This window comes from Mirounga leonina, unplaced genomic scaffold, assembly GCF_011800145.1.
Source record: "Mirounga leonina isolate KUSES-001 unplaced genomic scaffold, KU_Mleo_1.0 Mir_168, whole genome shotgun sequence".
In the NCBI taxonomy this organism is placed as follows: domain Eukaryota; kingdom Metazoa; phylum Chordata; class Mammalia; order Carnivora; family Phocidae; genus Mirounga; species Mirounga leonina.
The window spans coordinates 15,794,607-15,813,838 of NW_023270426.1; positions in this window are offsets into that span (position 1 = coordinate 15,794,607).

Genomic DNA, 19,232 nt, shown 5'->3' on the forward strand with positions numbered 1-19,232 from the left:
GAAACGGAATAGGAATATATACTCCTTGATGCATACTTTTTAATAAAAACATTCTTATTTATAAAATAAAGCACAGATTCAGAAAACTACCTGTGGAAAAAAAGAAAGAAAACTACCTGTAGCGTAATGAATATAACACATGGATTATTATATGCAGCATAAAGAATGATTATACCATCATGAATTTTTAAAAGGTGAACCATCACAAAGCTCAAGAAAAAAGAGTTTTGGGACGCCTGGGTGGCTCAGTCGTTAAGCATCTGCCTTTAACTCAGGTCATGATCCCAGGGTTTGGAATGGAGCCCCGCATCAGGCTCCCTGCTCAGCAGGAAGCCTGCTTCTCCCTCTTCCACTCCCCCTGCTTGTGTTCCCTCTCTTGCTGTGTCTCTCTCTGTCAAATAAATAAATAAAATCTTAAAAGAAAGAAATAGAGTTTTATCAGCCACTCCACAAGCTCGCCACATTCCCTATCTCAAGGGGTATCCCATACCCCTTCTTTCCTTTGTAAAGGTAACTGCTCTTCTGATTTTCGTAGTAATGATTTCTTTGCATTTTTTTTAAAGATAGATAGATTGATTGATTGATTGATTGATTTGAAAGAGAGAGAATGCATGCCTACAAGTGGGGTGGGATGAGGCAGGGTGGGGGAGAGGAAGAGAGAATCTCAAGCGAACTCCCCACTGAGTGTGGAGTCTGACACAGGGCTCCATCCCAGGACCCTGAGATCATGACCTGAGCTGAAATCAAGAGTCTGACACTTAACCACTTGAGCCACCCAGGCACCCCGCCCTGCATTTCTTTAAACATTTTCACCCAAGTGTGTATCACTAGTATATTTCTAAACATTGTAATTAATTTTGCCCATTTTTAAAAGGTATTTTTAAAGTCTGTCTTAATTTAAATGTTCCCTCACATCTCTTTTTATGTCTTTGCTCTTCATTTGTTGAATAACCCGGGTCTTTTGATCTGTAGAAATCCTACATTCTGAATTTTGCTGATTACTGACGTATCCTTGTTGTAGTGTATTGGGAGTGGTTAGGCGATTTGGAAATCTTGTGAACCTTGGGCTAATAAGAGAAGCCATTCATCATTCACTAGTATCTGCACATGTGATTTCCAAGGTGATGAAAGGCTTTTGCACTGTTCCTGCAAAGGAGTGTATGTGTGTGTTTCAGATGGGCAGTTTGTGTGCAGCTTTTCTGTAATTCTGTTGAGAGATAATCATAAATGAATACACTCAAGTTTGGTTTAATGAAAGGCTAAGATCTGTGTGCTTATGCACATGGACTTGAGTTTCTGGCTCTTTCTCTTTCTGATTACTTCACTGTGTTAGCTAGGGAGACAAGGGGAGGTAGACCAACATAGTGAATTAATACCCCTTAGAACACTGTTTCTCAAAATGTGTGTTGAAGACTATTAATGGGCTTTGATATGTTAATACATGCCCCCACCCCGCAGAAAAGGTGTCTGTAGTTAAATACGTTAGGAAAATGCCAAGTCAGAGTACTCATGAGCGTATTAAAGTTACTAAAAAAATCTGTATTAAATAAACTTGTTTAATTTTGGTTATTTTTCAAAATCTCCTTGACAAAAGAAGATTTTTTATTTGTTTGTTTCCACTGAATATCTAACAGTATCTTGTGACACACATGTTTACCATAGATACCATTGGGAAATTCTCATCAGGTTGCATTGAATTTGTAGATCAAATTGGGAACGTAGCCATCTTAACAATATTGTCTTCTGATCCATGAACATAGAATGCCTTTCCATTTATTTAGAGCTTCTTTAATTTCTTTCAACAATGGTGTATAGTTTTCAGAGTATACGTTTTGTATTTCTTTTGTTAAATTTATTCCTACATATATTATTCTCTTTGATATTATAATAATCGGAATCATTTTCTTAATTTTCACTTTGGATTATAAAATATAAATATATAGAATTACAATAAACTTTTTGTGTGTTGGGATTCTTTCCTGCAACCTTGTCGAATTTATTTATTAGTTGCAATAACTCTTAGGATTTTCCATAGGATTTTTTAGACACACAATCATGTCCTCTGGTAACATCATTTTATTTCTTCTTTTCCAATCTAAATGTCATTGATTTCATTTTCTTGCCTAATTGATCATGCTAGAACCGTCAGTACAATGTTGAGTAGAGGTGGTAAAAGTGGACATCCTTGTCTTGTTCCTGATATTAGGGAAAAAGCATTCAATCTTGGTCATGGTGTATAATCCTTTTTTTATATTGACAGATTTGGTTTGCTGGTATTTTGTTGAGGAGTTTTGCACCTATATCCTTAAGAGATGTTGGTGTGTAGTTTCTTATGATGTCTTTATCAGGTTTGGGTTATTAGAGCCTCATAGAATGGCATTAGGAAGTGTTCTTTCCTTTTTTATATTTTGTGAAGAACTGGTATTAATTTCCCTTTAAATATTAGGCAGAATTCAGCAGTGAAGACATCTGAGCTTGGGCTTTCTTTTGTGGGTAGTTTTTTTATTACTAATTCAGCCTTTTTACTTGCTAAAGATCTATTCAGTTTGTCTATTTCTTCTTGAATCAGTTTGGGTAGTTTTTGTCTTTTCAATAATTTGTCCATTTCAATATATTATCTAATTTACTGGCATACATTGTTCATAGTATTCCTTAATAATCATTTTTATTTCTGTAAGGTTGGTACTAATGTCCTTCTCTTTCATTCCTGATTTTAACAATTTGAGTTTTCTCTCTTCTTTCACTGGTGAGTGTAGGTAAAGGTTTGTTCCCCTTTTTTCCAGCTTTATTGAGATGTAACTGACATATAGCATTGTATAAGTTTAGGGTGTTCAACGTGTTGATTTGATGCACTTATATATTGCAAAATGATCACCAGGATAGCATTAGCTATACCTACAGCACATCTCATAATTATCATTTTCTTTTTTGTGGTAAGAATATTTAAGATCTGTTCTAGCAATTTTCAAGTATATAAAACTATTATAAGTATAATCACTATGCTGTACATTAGATCTCTAGAACTTACTCATCTTAGAGTCATAAGTTTGTACTCTTAAAGGTTTCTCAGTTTTGTTGATCTTTTCAAAGAACCAATTTTTAGTTTCATTAATATTCTCTATTGTTTTTCTATTCTTTTTTTTTATATCTGCTCCAATCTTTATTATTCCCTTCTTCCTGTTTGCTTTGGGTTTAGTGTGTCCTTTCCCTTCAGTGTGTTAAGGTGGAAAGTTATTATTCTATCGATTTGGGATTTTTCTTATTTTTTATTGTAGGCATTTATAGCTCTAAATTTCCCTCTAAGCCCTGCTTTTATAGCTGCATTTCATAAGCTTTGGTGTTCTGTGTCTTCATTTTCATTCATCTCACAGTATTGTCTAATTCACTTCTAATTTCTTCTTTGACCCACTGATTATTTAGAAGTGTTTTGTTTAATTTCCATATATTTGTGATATTTCTAATTTTATTTTGTTATGTTTGGAGAATATTATCAGCTTTCTTTTATGGTTTAGCACGTGGCCTATCCCAGAGAATATGCCATGTGCACTGGAAAAGAATGTATACTCTGCTGCTGTTGTTGGGTAGAGTGTTCTGTAGATGTCCATTAAAGTCTAGGTGGTTTATAGTGTTGAAGTCTTCACTTCCTTGTTCTTCTGCCAGTTGTTCTATCCATTATTTAAAGTGAAATACTGATGGGGCACCTGGGTGGCTCAGTCGTTAAGCATCTGCCTTGGGCTTAGGTCATGATGCCAGGGTCCTGGGATTGAGTCCCACATAGGGCTCCCTGCTCAGCAGGGGGCCTGCTTCTCCCTCTCCCACTCCCCCTGCTTGTGTTCCCTCTCTCACTATGTCTCTCTCTGTCAAATAAATAAATAAAATCTTAAAAATAATAATAAAATAAAAAAATGAAGTGAAATACTGATGGGGCGCCTGGGTGGCTCAGTTGGCTAAGTGACTGACTCTTGATTTTGGCTCAGGTCATGATCTCAGGGTTGTGGGATCAAGCCCCACATCAGGCTCCATGCTCAGCGCAGAGTTTGCTTGAGGTTCTCTCTCTAATCTCTCTCTAATCCAGGTGCCCTGGAGCTTGTTTTTTTATCCACTTGACAATCTTGGTTTTTTGCTTGGTTCATTTAATCCATGCACATTTAATATTATTATCGATATAGTTGGATTTACATTTGTTGTGTTACTTTTTTTTTTAAAGATTTCATTTATTTATTTGACAGAGAGAGACACAGCAAGAGAGGGAACACAAGCAGAGGGAGTGGGAGAGGGAGAAGCAGGCTCCCCGCAGAGCAGGGAGCCCGATGTGGGACTCGATCCCAGGACCCTGGCATCATGACCTGAGCCGAAGGCAGTCGCTCAACCGACTGAGCCACCCAGGCGCCCTGTTGTGTTACTTTTTGTCTTATATATGTCTTGTGTAATTTTTATCTCTCTATTCTTCCTTTAATGCTTTCTTTTGCTTAATCATTTTCTAATGTAACATTTTAATTCCTTTAATGATTTTTCAAAAATTTTTGTTGAGTCTTTTTCTTACTTTTTGCTGTAGGGCTTAACATAGACATCTTAACTTATCAGAATGTACATCAGATTTATATTAACTTAATTCCAGTGTGAGATAGAAATGTTCATCCTATGTAGCTCTGCTCCATTTTCCTCTGTTTTTGTCCTATTGTATGCAGTATGTATAACTGCATCTATGTGTCACAAACTCAACAGTGCATTGTTATAATTATTATTGTATACAATTTTGTATCTTTTCAGGAAACTAAGAGAGAAAGGAATGCAAGTGTATATTTATAGCATTTATCATCTTATTTATCAATAACTATCTTATTTATCATTTCTGGTTCTTTGTATTTGCTCCTGTGGATTCAAGTTACCATCTAGTGTCATTTCCTTAGTCCAATACAGTTTTATTTTCATCTTTTCCTTTTTGCTGCTTTTGGCAAGTATATTACATTTCTATATATGATAGGCCCAGCAATATGATTATATACATTTTGGGGGGGGTTGTTTTTTAACTCTTAATTTTTTAATCATATAACTTTATGATTTGATTAATCAGTTAAAATCATGTAAATTAAGTGGTGTTTATACTTGAAAATTTCTTTTGATTAAGAAAACATTTACCTTACAACAACTTTATTTTTTCATTTTTGTGATTCTTTTTTTAAAAAGTTCTTCATTGAAGTATGGTTAACATGCAGTGATACATTAGTTTCAGGTGTACAACATAGTGAATCCATAATTCTATACATTACTCATGGTCACCGTAAGTGTAGTCACCATTCGTCACCACACATCATTACAATATTATTTACTATATTTCCTGTGCCATACTTTTCATCTCTGTGACTTATTTATCTTATTATATACATATTGTTTTATACAACCACTCTGTAAGTCAATTAAGGGAAGAAAGGAGAAGAAATATGCATCTAAACTGTCTTTTATAATTATGTAATTACCTTCACCAGTGCTTTTTTGTTTTTCTTGTATGTTTGAATTACTCTATAGGGTTATTTGCTTTCAGGCTGAAAAACTTTAGTATTTCTTGTAACACGGGTCTGGCCACAGATTCTTTCAGTTTTTAGTTATCTGAAATGCTTTCATTTTCTCTTATTTTTGAAATAAGATTTTTCTGGATTTATGATTCTTGGTTGACAGTTTTTCCTTTGAGCACTTTGGCTATATTATCTCACTTTGGCTATATCACTCTTCTTTTGGCCTCCATTGTTTCTGATGAGAAATCAACTATTAATTTCATTGAAGTTCCTTTGTAAGAGACAAGACATTTTTCCCTTATTGGTTTCAAGATTTTTTTCGTGTCTTTGGCTTTCTGCATTTTTATTAGGAATTGTCTCTGTGTTGATCTCTCTATGTTTATTCTACTTGGATTTCATTGAGCTTCTCAGATTTGTAGATTTTCATTAAATTTGGGACATTTATAGTCATTATTTCTTCAAATATTTTTCTTCTTTTTTCTCTTTCTTCTTTATTTCTTTTTTTTTTTTTTTAAAGATTTTATTTATTTATTTTGAGAGAGAGAGAATGAGAGAGAACACATGAGAGGGGATAGGGTCAGAGGGCAAAGCAGACTCCCTGCCGAGCAGGGAGCCCGATGCGGGACTCGATCCCGGGACTCCAGGATCATGACCTGAGCCGAAGGCAGTCGCTTAACCAACTGAGCCACCCAGGCACCCCTCTTCTTTATTTCTAATACTTGATTTTGTATATGTTGTTGAGTTTAATGATGTCCCACATTACTCTGAGACTCTTATTTCTGTTCATTCTCTTTTTTCTCCATTCTTTGTATTGCATAATCTCTGTCAGTTCATCTTAAAATTTGCTAATTCATTCTTCTGCCAGTTCAAATCTACTGTTGAGCACCTCTAGTAAACTTTTCATTTCACTATTGTTATTGTTCTTTTCAACTCAAAATTTTCCATTCAATTCTTTCTTATAATTCCTAGCCCTGTATTGATATTCCCTATTTGATGAGACACTGTCTTCATACTCTTCTTTAATCATGGTTTACTTTAGTTCTCTGAACATATTTATAATGACTAATTTGAAGTGCTTGTCATTTAAATCTGACTTTGGATTGTTCTTGCAGGCAGTTTGCATTGCTTGCTTCCCCCCACCTGCCATGTATAAATTACATTTTCCTGTACTTTGTTAAGTCTCATAATTTTGGTTAAATATGGGATATTTTAGGGACTCTGGGTATTTGTCCCCTTCATCCTCCTTTGGATATTTTTACTCTTGTTTGTTTGTTAGTTTATTTGTTTAGTGACTGGTTAGATTATTTTAATCTATTCCTCCCTGCTACCCTCCCCCTCCCAACTTAAAGCCTCAGGTATTGCTCCTCAGAGTGTATAGCATTGGGCATGCTTACACGAAGTAGTTTTGGCAGTGCTCTTTCTTTCACTCTTTCTTTCCCGGACTGCATCCATGTTAATCTCCAATAATTGCTCGGTGGTGCTCCATTGTTTTCAGTAATGTTCTGTGGTATAAACTGTGCCATAGACTGATCTAGTTAAATTCAGGTTCCCTTGCAGAGATAGTGTTTGAGGCCAGTTTCTGAGATTTGTTCTGACCCCACAATGGCTCTTCTTAGCTTTCCTTTTCCTTGGTTCCTTCTGATAAATGAGCTGGTCTCTGGATTAATTTATGTCTGTAATGAAGCTACTGTCCTACTCTTAATTGGTTTCCACCAAAACCTCCATTGTTTTTGAGTATCCTTAGTCCTGAACTTGCTTACATTTTGTTTCAAATAAAGTCACTTCTCTCTCAGAGTTCTCATTTATGGCTGCCTCTTCCCCTGGGCAAAATCTCTGAGGCAAGGGTCTAGAGCTGGGGCTGGGAATAGTGGTATGCTTTTCTCCGAGTGACTACTGCTTTAATTACTGGGCAATGGATGCAAGTGGTACCAACTAGTCTTCTTTGCTTACCTCTCCTAGTCTGGAACCTCAGACCTATGAATGAGCTAGAACTAGTGCCCCAGTATTCTTAGAATCATACACACATAAATGTAAAGCTTCTTTCCACACGTGGGGGCTGGGCAGAAAAAGGGAGCCCACAAACTCTTGGTGGCACTTACTAGGAATTTAGCTATGCAACAAGTAGTATGGGGTGCAATGAGAAATATTGATGTTCTGTCCCTCTTCAGAAGACAACGTAGCCTTTGATCGGGAGCTTGAGCAAAAGGGAACCCTATGTTCTTTGCCTGGATTGCAATTTCTGTCACATTAGCCAAGGAAGCAGGGAGAAGGGAATGGGTTGTGGTTCAAATGGCACCGATTACTGCTGTTCTTAATTTTAGTAGATTTTCTTAAAGAAGTGTTTTTTCATTTGCTGTATATCTGTAGGATCATTTCCAGAGACCATAAATGGTTTTTAAAAATGACTTCAATAATATATTAAATCCTATGTATTTGCTGAAAAACCTAAGAAATAAAATATTACAGAGGGAATCATAGCCCTCTGTATTCTATGTCCTGTATTCTTCTATCCCATTTTCCACTCTTTCTCCATTAGTAACCATTATCTTGAATTTAGAGTTCCACATCTCTATCATATTTTTATAATTTATCACATATGTATGTATTATGAAACAGGAAACATGATTCCTTCAGGTATACAATAAGATAAATACTAAGACAGTATGCATGTTTCATAAATAAAAGATATTTAGCTCTTCCTTGAAAAAACACCAATAAACACAAGAATATTCACAGAAAGTAGCCTTAAAGTTCATCATTTGTAACTTAGGGAAAAAAAAAAAATCACCTCATTGTTATGTAAAAATATATGAAATGACATGAAATCCTACTGTCACTAATTGGTAATCACATCTAGATTATGAAGTGGTTCAAGGAATGTTGATTCTGGTTTCCTGGAGTTACAGTGCCCTGATAAAACACAATGGAGTGTGAATGCGTGTCTCTCTCCATCCAAACCTAGCAAATTCCACTCTGCATGAACTCTTGAGGCCTAGACATAGCAATACTAATGTAGGAAAGTGGTGGGTGATGGTTATCTGGAATGGATAGCAGTTAAAGAGAGATGGGTTATTATTTCAGGAGGTGAATGGAACAACAGAGAAGTGTATGATAAAGTCCAGAGTCAGTAACTTTTAAAGGACCTGAGTAGGGAACCAGAGAAAGTAGGAGGGTAGGAAAAAGATTTGAAGTCACTCTGTGACAGATTTACCTGGCTGAAAAGTTGGACGGGGGCCTCAGAAAAAAGGAGGGCTACAGTATGTTGAAGTCTTGTGTTTGAGGAAGGGCATAGAAATCAGTAGCAAGTTCATTGGAAGGGGCCTGTCATAGACCCAAGTAAGATAACCCCAAATGACCATATCCTGTAAGTAGGGATCCCCTCCCTTTGACTGTGGATGGAGCCTGTGTATATGACGGGATATCACTCCTGTAATATGTCATGTTCTAGTGTATGGAAAAGGTGGAGGGATTTTGCAAATGATGCTAGCTTTATTGGTTGATCTCTTTAAAAGCAAGAAGCTTTCCTGTTGACCTTAAAGAAGTACCAGCCATGTCATGAACCACCTAAGGAAGTGGGAAGTCTCTAAGAACAGAGGGCTTCAGTCCTACAGTCACAAAGGACTGAATTCTACCAACAATCTGAATAAACTTGGAAGAGGACTCTGAGCTCCAGATGACAATATATCCTAGCCAACACCTTGACTGTAGGCTTGAGATACCCCGATTAGGAGACTCAGTTAGGCCATCCCCAGACTCCTGACCCAGGGAAACTGAGATAGTAAATTTGTATCATTTTAAAGCACTTTCTTTGCAGTAATTTGTTCCACAGCAATCAAAAGCTAAGGAAGACCTCTTTCAAAACCTTTGCTTAGGCCATCAAAATATCTAGCCAGGTTTCTAAAGAAAACTATCACAATGACTGGTGATGAGGGAGCAAAAAGACAAGCTGAGGGCAGAGCACAAGCTAACACCCTGCAAACTGCCCCCCACCCAGCAACCTATAGACTCAGTTTCCTGGGACCCTGATATCACTCTCTCCCCTCCATAGGATAGAAAATCTTATATAATCAGTCACTCCTCAAAACTGCAATGCAGCTCTTCTGCCCACAGGTCCTGTCTCCATGCTATAATAAAACCACCTTTTTGCCCTGAAGACATCTCAAGAATTATTTCTTGGCCATCAGCTCTGCAGCCCACCACTTCAAACCATATCAATTTGGATCATTTGGGAAAATATCTGACCTATGTGATTATCCTGTGCCCATGTCTAGTCCATTATTCTAAAGAAATGAGAAGAGCTATTCTTGACCTAGTTTTTTAAGACCATTTCCTTATCACTTAGTTTTACAGTGTTTTGCCTATGGCTATTGACTAGAAGGTTTTCAAATAGTATAGCAATATTTTCTATTTATTAAATATGAAACTAGTAACTTTATGCCAAACTGGTTCTTCTTTTATCAGAGACTGACATCGTCATTCCTCTAATTATATTTCCAGTGGTCTCACCTGGCTTTTTCCACTCACAATAAGTCATTGCTATTGAAGGGAACAAAAATAAATGTCTTAATAATTTTCTAATTAGCACTTCAGGCAAATCTAAGATGGATGTTGGAAAGGTTGGATATGGACACAAATTCTTAGCATTGATAAAGAAAAAAGAATTACGTGCTTCAGAAGAAACATTCAAAACATTTGGTACCACATCCTTTCACTTTACAGTAAGTGTTGGTTTTGTTTTGTTTAGTTTTTCTAAGTAAGTCCCATTTAATCTGTGCTCTTCTACTCAGAATCCATTAGAAGATTAGCAGTTAATTATATATTTGACACAAAGAAATATTCACTTATTTTGATTTTTAATTCATTTTGTGTATTAAAGGAAAACAAATTTTCCATTAAGGAATTAAGGAGTTCAAAGGAATCCAATTTCCTCTGACCTTTATATCTCCTTTAGGGCTGTGATTTTCTGAAGATACAAAATTAAACAAATCTCTAATTAATTGGCAGAAATGGTATATTTAGATTAGTCAGAATGAATATAATGTTTTATTTTAGAAAGTTACAATAACAACATGGAGTTGAAAAGAATCTTCTCCATCTGTTATGAGATTGCTCATGAGAAAAGCTAGCAAATGGCATGGCCAGGCATATATAGTTTATATATGAATGTCTGTTCTTCTTTCTTTCCAGTTTCTTTTCTTGCCAAGAAGTGGCAAAAATCGGGCGCCTGGGTGGCTCAGATGGTTGAGCGTCTGCCTTCGGCTCAGGTCATGATCCCAAGGTCCTGGGATCGAGTTCCACATCGGGCTCCCGGCTCGGCGGGGAGCCTGCTTCTCCCTCTGACCCTCTCCCCTCTCATGCTGTTTCTCTCTCGCTCGCTTTCTAAAAAATAAATAAATAAAATCTTAAAAAAAAAAAAAAAAAAAGAAGTGGCAAAAATCTTCCAAAATCTAGTGCCCCAAAGTGCAGTGCATTATGACAGCAACTGCTCAGAAAAATCTTTGAAAGGTAGGGGGGAAAAATGATTAAGAATGATTCCACATTGTCAGCACAAGAATTTGAGGGAATCAATTAATGGCAAAGCAGTAGGCTGTTTGTTTCTAATATTGCAAGGATTTTTCAATCTGTAGTTACCTGTGTTAAAACATGTGAGGACACTTTAGGAGACATGTTTCACATCCATTCATTGTTAGGATCTTGAAAAAAGTTGCTGGCCTGAGTACATTGTAATCCTCTCATTAGAAAAACAGCAACCCAAGTGATCCTTTGACACAGGCTTTCTTTGTGAAGGGAAAAAGATACAGCTCTTGGGGCGCCTGGGTGGCTCAGTCGTTAGGCGTCTGCCTTTGGCTCAGGTCATGATCTCAGGGTCCTGGGATCGAGCTCCACATCGAGCTCCACATCGGGCTCCCCGCTCCGCAGGGGGCCTGCTTCTCCCTCTCCCACTCCCCCTGCTTGTGTTCCCTCTCTTGCCGTGTCTCTCTCTGTCAAATAAATAAAATCTTTAAAAAAAAAAAAAAGAAAAAGATACAACTCTTCCCAAATCAGGGCGTCTGATAATACATTATATTTGTAGTCAGAAATTAAGCTGCACCAAAGAGAGCTAATGGAGCAGAACAAAATCTTTAGAAACAAGTTCCCTTTTGTTATTGGAGAGCTTTTAACAACTCACTGTTTCCTTCCCAGTTTGCTGTGCATTAGCAGAGACAAAGAACTGTGCCTCCATAGTAACCTATGGAGTAAACAGGTCGGTTACTCTGGACTAAATGTAATGCAATTTGGAGCAGGTAAAGTTCTTTGCCAACCTGTCCCTGTGGTTTCCCTGTACTCCTTCAGCCAGGAGGCATTCATGTGCATAGCACCTCAAACCATCTGGAAAGCAATAGTATTATAATATGAATAAAAAATAAAATTAGACTAATGAATCTAAGTACCTAAATGCTAACATTTGTTACGCTTAGAGATCACATTAGCATGATGTCAGTCAACTTGGGAAGACAAGGCTCACAAAAATACTGCATTTCATAATTTGCATAGCAAGTAAAGAACCACCACCATGATTTTGATGTCCCTTTTTTCTGCCTCCCAGGATTGTAAAGATACATAGAACATCCCAGGTCCTAGCTTGGTTAGGGTTCTCAGATTGCCTCCAGCACCGTGTATCTTGAGTCCCAGGAGGAAGTGCCTTGGTTTTTTTAACGTATATTTTTAAGTAAGCTTTTCTTCTGTTGGCATCTTTGGCTAGTTCCATGAGCTAACAGTGTTGGAAAGGACTTTGTTTAGTTATTTGCTTGCCATCACTGCTGTGACTGCTTGAATCAGAACAAATTATGAAATAAATTTCAATCTTTACTCTTTGGACTATAACTATAAAGTATACATATTTACATTGGGTCCAAATAATTGTCTTTCCATGACAATATTAATGAAATACTTCTTTCTTCATAAATATCAAATAAAAGGAACAAGCCCAATGATGACCTCCTAAATCAGCCTGGCATTTAAGTCTCCAACTCTATCATTATATTATATCAGCATCTTTTTCTGAGAATCCTTTCCCATTTTTCTCCCCACCTCCCACCCTGGTTAATTTATTCCATACAATTTAAAAAATAATAAATGGACTTTTTGGAGCAGTTTGAAATTTACAGAATCGTGAGCAAAAGGAGAGAGAGTTCCTATATACTGTCTCACCACTCTCCTCAGTTTTCCCTTTTATCTCCATCTGCATTAATGCAGCAAGTTTGTTACATTGATGAGACAATGCTGAGACATCATTATTACTAAAGTCCATAGTTTACATCAGCGTTCACTTTTGTGTTGTGCATTACATGTGTCTTGACAAATATATAATGACATGTATCCACCATTATTACAAAAAAAAATACAGGTACTACTTTGAGTGTCAGTTTTCTGGTTCTGTAGATACTATAAAACTTTATTTTATTTTATTTTTTTAAAAGATTTTATTTATTTATTTGAGAGAGAGAATGAGACAGAGAGAGAGCATGAGAGGGGGGAGGATCAGAGGGAGAAGCAGACTCCCTGCTGAGCTGGGAGCCCGATGCAGGACTCGATTCCGGGACTCCAGGATCATGACCTGAGCCGAAGGCAGTCGCTTAACCAACTGAGCCACCCAGGCGCCCCGATACTATAAAACTTTAAACAAGAAAAAAAAATGTCCTTGTTGAGGTCAGAAAGAGCAATCCATTGTCAAGTTACCTCCATCGTACCCAGCACTATATATTGTTTCTGTTGAAGTGAGGGGCCATTGACGTGTAAGGAGTGCTTTTCCTCTTTTTCTGTGCTGAAGATAAAATCTGTCTTGTTTATGTCAAGTGAGCAGACACAAATGAGAATTAAGAGGAACATCCAGATGAAGTCTTCTACCCATTCTGCTCACTACTTTTTGACTAGCTCCATTACCTTCCAATATGTCTATACTTCGAATCTCATATATAAGAAGGATGATGGTGGGGATTTTAACCATGCTAGAGTTTTGGTGACATTCAGGAAAACCCTTAACTATTTAGTAATTTTCTTTCTCTTTAGTAGTTTTCCTGCTCTCTTTTTAAAAAATTGTGTACTCGATCTTTCCCCCTTTTTCATCTGGATTAGGTTGTAACATATTTATTTATAAGATATAAGGTTATATTGTTTTATTCTTTCTAAATATTTTCAACTTCTATCTTTATTCTTTTCTGCTTTTCTTAGATTCATAATCTTTTTTCCCTAAAGAGTATTCATACATCTTTATTTTCTTCTTTGTATGTAAAACTGTTTTTCTTTTTGTATGCTAACACATATATATATGTTATATATATATGTGTTAGCATACATATATATATGACAATATTATATATATTATATATATATAGTATTAATGTACATGTAAAATTTAAGTAATAATGATAAACACACATGTACTTACCACACAGGTTAAGAAATAGAATTTTACTAGTATTGTAGAAAGGTACTGAATAGGGGCGCCTGGGTGGCTCAGTTGGTTAAGCGACTGCCTTCGGCTCAGGTCATGATCCTGGAGTCCCAGGATCGAGTCCTGCATCGGGCTCCCTGCTCAGTGGGGAGTCTGCTTCTCCCTCTGACCCTCCCCCATCTCAAGCTCTCTCTCTCTCTCTCATTCTCTCCTCTCTCTCAAATAAATAAATTAAATCTTTAAAAAAAAAAAAAAGAAAGAAAGGCACTGAATAAACCGCTCTGGTGCTTTTCTCCTTCCTTTCCCCCCAAAAAATCCACAGTCCTAAAGTTTATGTTACTCATTCCCTAGCTTTGCTTGATAGCTGTTTTTTGGTTTTTATTTTATTTTATTTTTTCAGAGAGAATGCACGTGCTGGGGGGAGGGGCAGAGAGAAAGGGAGAGAGAATCACAAGCAGACTCCACATTCAGTGCAGAGCCCAGCTTGGGGTTCGATCTCGCAACCCTGAGATCATGACCTGAGCCAAAATCAGTAGTCGGTCACTCGAACCCACTGAGCCACCCAGGCTCCTCTGCTTGATAGTTTTACTACTTATATATTTATCCTTAAGCAATATACTGGTAAATTTTCCTGCATTTATACGTAATAGGGATGAAATCATGCTGTATTTTCCTAAGACTTGCCTCTCTTGTTTAGTATTATATTTTTGAGGTTCATTGTTTTTACAACTGTATATTTTCCAAAGAATGAGTATACCAGAATGTATTCATTTGAATAAGAGCAGAATAAGCCACCCCAAAATATGCTACTTTTACATGTGGATTATTTTGAGCTGAAGGCAATCAAGACCCAGCAGACTCAAAATCTTCCACCCATCTCTTAACTACCTGAAATATTTTAGGTAGGGGGCCTAGACCAGAAAGAACTTTGTTACCAGAGATAGTTTTTTTAATCTGAAAGACATACTTGCATGGCAGGGCAAACATCTGATTACCAAATGTCTGCTCCACTTATGTTCCTGTGGTTTGCCCTCTTCCCCTTTGAGCCCCAGGCCCCTGTGTCATTTCTTAACTCAGGATGGCTTACAAGCCTCAGTTGCCTGATTGCCTTTGGGTCCCATATTTTTATGGGATTTCTGTGCTTATGAAATTAATTTTTCTCATAATTAAATCTGTCTTAAATCAATGTAATTATTACACCAGTGGAAGAACCTAGGAGAGTATAAAAAAATTTTTTCCACCCTGACACATTTAACTGTGGATGAAGTGACATTCTTTCCCACTTTTAGCTACTAGGAATACCATTCCTAATGGACAAAAAGAAATATTTTTTGACAAATATACCAAAATGTGTCCATTCTACCCTAAATGAACATATGGATTAAATCTGTTTGTTTTTGTTTTTTGTTTTGCTATTTGGAACAACGTTCCTATGACCACTCTTTTACATGTATCTTTATACAAATTCAAATGTCTTCATTTTTTATTTTTATTTTATATCCAGTGAGGGAATTGTTACATGGAATACATGTTCAATTTTGACATGCTTAATACAAAAACTGTTTGGCAGCGTGGCTGAATAAGTTTACATTTCCACAGGTATTAAGAGTTTCTGTTGCTTCATGTGTTTGAACACACTATTATACAGAATTGTAATTTTTGACAATATGATATGTCTGAAATGGAATAAAGTTGGTCATAATATTTCTTTACATCTGTCTGACCTCTGCAGCATCTGTGGTCATGTCTCTTTTTCATTGTTTCTTTGTGATTTCCCTCTGTCTTCTTTTATTAACCTAGCTGGATTTTTATATATTTTATTTGCCTTTTTTAAAAAGCAGCCTTTATCCTTTATCTTCTGTGTCTTGTTGGTTTTCTATTTTATTAAATCTGTATTTTACTCTATTACCTTTTTTCTTCTGCTTTATTTGTTTTTTTTAATTTATTTCTAATTTCTTAAGTTAGATAATGCTTTTATTCATGTTAAGCCTTTATTCCTTAATCATGTAAGCATTCAAACATACGTTTCCCTCTAAATATTGTTTAGCTCTTTCCCACAATATAAAATCATTATGATCTCATTCCAGGCACTTCTTATTTCCTATTATGACTTCTTTCTAATTCATGAGTTAATTAGAAATGTGTTTTAAAAATTTTTAATGTTTGGGTTCTTCTAGTTGTCATTTTGTTATTGATATCTAAATTAATTATGTGTGGCCAGAGAATCTGTTGTATCTGTACCATTCCTTTGATATGTTTTGAGACTTGAATTATGGCCTAGAAAAAAAAAAATCTAACTTTAGTAGTGTGTTAAGAGTGCTTGAAAAGGTTTATTCTCTAATTGGCCCATGCAATATTTTATATATAATCATTAAATTAAACTTGTAAATCCTATCATTTAAGTATTCTATGTTTTTAATGACTTTTTTATTACTCTAGCTCTCATTTTCTTACCATTGACTGAGAAGGCCTTAATGCATGCCTAAACCTTAGACAGGATTCTTCCTAACTCTGGGACCCTGACATCTCTTTGCCTTGAACATTTAGTTTAGAAATCTTGTCATTGTAATTTCTTTCTCTGCCCCTTTGAGACATAAATTTTTTTAAGCTTCTTGCCAGTTTTACAACCCAAAAAATGTCTTTTTCAAGGACCTGGGAACCATCCCTTTAAAACATAATCACCAAGAAAGACAGCACCCCGGGCGCCTGGGTGGCTCAGTTGGTTAAGCGACTGCCTTCGGCTCAGGTCATGATCCTGGAGTCCCGGGATTGAGTCCCGGGATCGAGTCCTGCATCGGGCTCCCTGCTCTGCGGGGAGTCTGCTTCTCCCTCTGACCCTCCCCCCTCTCATGCTCTCTCTATCTCATTCTCTCTCTCAAATAAATAAATAAAATCTTTAAAAAAAAAAAAGAAAGAAAGAAAGACAGCACTCCTATCTCAGTCTCTGTGAGAGGGTACCTGTCGTTAAGATACTTATTTTGTGGTCTTAGTTTTAGTCATGTAATTTTTAAATCACACGCATTTATTTTGATATTTTATAAACAAACCAGTCCAACATTCTTTGCATTTTAGATGAGCAGGTAGTCCATTTATATTCAAAATGATTACTGATATATTTTGAGTTCTTTCTACTTTGTATTTATTTTACATTTTTATTTATTATGTTGTTGTTTCATCCAATATCAAGAATGATAGAGGAAATTTTCCTTGTTCTTCTCTGAGGATAGAGTTTATTTTTCATTTAACATTTTACAAAGGATATATCTGTGGTCCCAGAGTCATCTGGGTGACACCCTTTTAATCTTAACTTGAATAGATCTGTGGAGTTATCTTCTATCCCTAAGGTTATAGTTTTGTTTGGTTTTTTTATTATTATTTTTTATTGTTATGTTAATCCCCATACATTACATCATTAGTTTTAGATGTAGTATTCCATGATTCATTGTTTGTGCATAACACCCAGTGCTCCATGCAGAACGTGCCCTCCTCAATACCCATCACCAGGCTAACCCATCCTCCCACCCCCCTCCCCTCTAGAATCCTCAGTTTGTTTTTCAGAGTCCATCGTCTCTCATGGTTCGTCTACCCCTCTGATTTCCCCCCCTTCATTCTTCCCCTCCTGCTATCTTCTTCTTCTTTTTTTTTTTCTTAACATATATTGCATTATTTGTTTCAGAGGTACAGATCTGAGATTCAACAGTCTTGCACAATTCACAGTGCTTACCAGAGCACATACCCTCCCCAGTGTCTATCACCCAGTCACCCCATCCCTCCCACCCCACCCCCACTCCAGCAACCCTCAGTTTGTTTCCTGAGATTAAGAATTCCTCATATCAGTGAGGTCATATGATACATGTCTTTCTCTGTTTGACTTATTTCGCTCAGCATAATACCCTCAGTTCCATCCACGTCGTTGCAAATGGCAAGATCTCATTCCTTTTGATGGCTGAAGACCACCTAGAATTTTTTTACAGACTTGAGATTCGTATTTATCTTTATTGGCTTTAAGCATGTTGGCTTTTTTTTTTTTTTTTTGAGCACTTTTCCTGTATTTCAGATGGTGCTAATAATTTTCTAAATATTCTATAATTTGTATTTGTATTTCCTCTTTTATTGAGAGAGGAATTTAAGAGAGACAGTTTTTAAAATTCTATGTGGATGGCTTTTTAGTTTCCATGTTTTACTTTACTTTTAGCTTTATTTCCTTATGTTCGGCTTATACCAGGTTTTCAGTGCTTCCTTTTTTTTTTTTTTTTAATGATTTTTATTTATTTATTTGAGAGAGAGAAAGTGAGAGCCCAAGCAGGGGGGGCAGCAGGCAGAGGGAAAGGGAGAAGCAGACTCCCTGCTGAGCAGAGAACCTGACCCTTGGGATCATGACCTGAGCTGAAGGCAGAAGCTTAACCGACTGAGCCACCCAGGTGTCCCCCAATGCTTCCTTCTATAAAGTTACTATGCCAGTACTTTCCAGAGTTTTATAACTTGTATCCAAATCACCTAGATATCTTGTTAAAATGCAGATCATTTTTCAGTAGGTCTAGATAACTCTCTAACAGATTCTCAGATAATGCTAATACACTGATACCTCTGGTCCATTAATCACATGTTGAGTAGAAGGTCCCATTTTATTATTTCAGTAGTTTTTTTAGTAAATTTTGACCAAATCTTCACCTGTTTCTTACCTAAGTGGTCACCGCTTTTGTTTACTATAACGTTGTCCAATAATTTGGTGTCTAAAAAAAGACTTACTTAATCCTCACTGCATCATCACCAGTACATCTGAAAAGTTGGTTTCCATGCTGAGAGAAGTGAGCCCCAGTGCTCAGTGGCATACCCCAGACAATTCTCAATCTTGATTTTTCAGTCACATATATCTGTACCAGATGTTTTCCAAAAGGATTGAGGGCGTGTGCAGGGCTAGATGTCAACTTCAATTGAGGTAATTAGCTCTAGAACACTTTTGAGAGTCCTCTTTCTCAGGGGCTTGTTCTGCTTACTTTGGGTGTGTTTGTCTTTCAGATTAAGGTGAAAATTGGCTGGACCTTCCTTGTTAAGAGCCCTCTGTGTGACAGTTTTTCCGAGTGTTGTTTTAACATTTGGGTGTCTCTTTTCTGCTGATTGGTTGGCATCTGTGAAGCTCCATGTTTTTTAATTTTTATTACAGCTTTCTCTAGTAGGTTCCTAATGCATACTAGCATAATACAAGGTTTGAGAAATCTTCAGTAAAAAATCTGTTTCGCTTTGTTTAAACCTTTATTTCGCAAACTTAGCCATAAAATTATTCG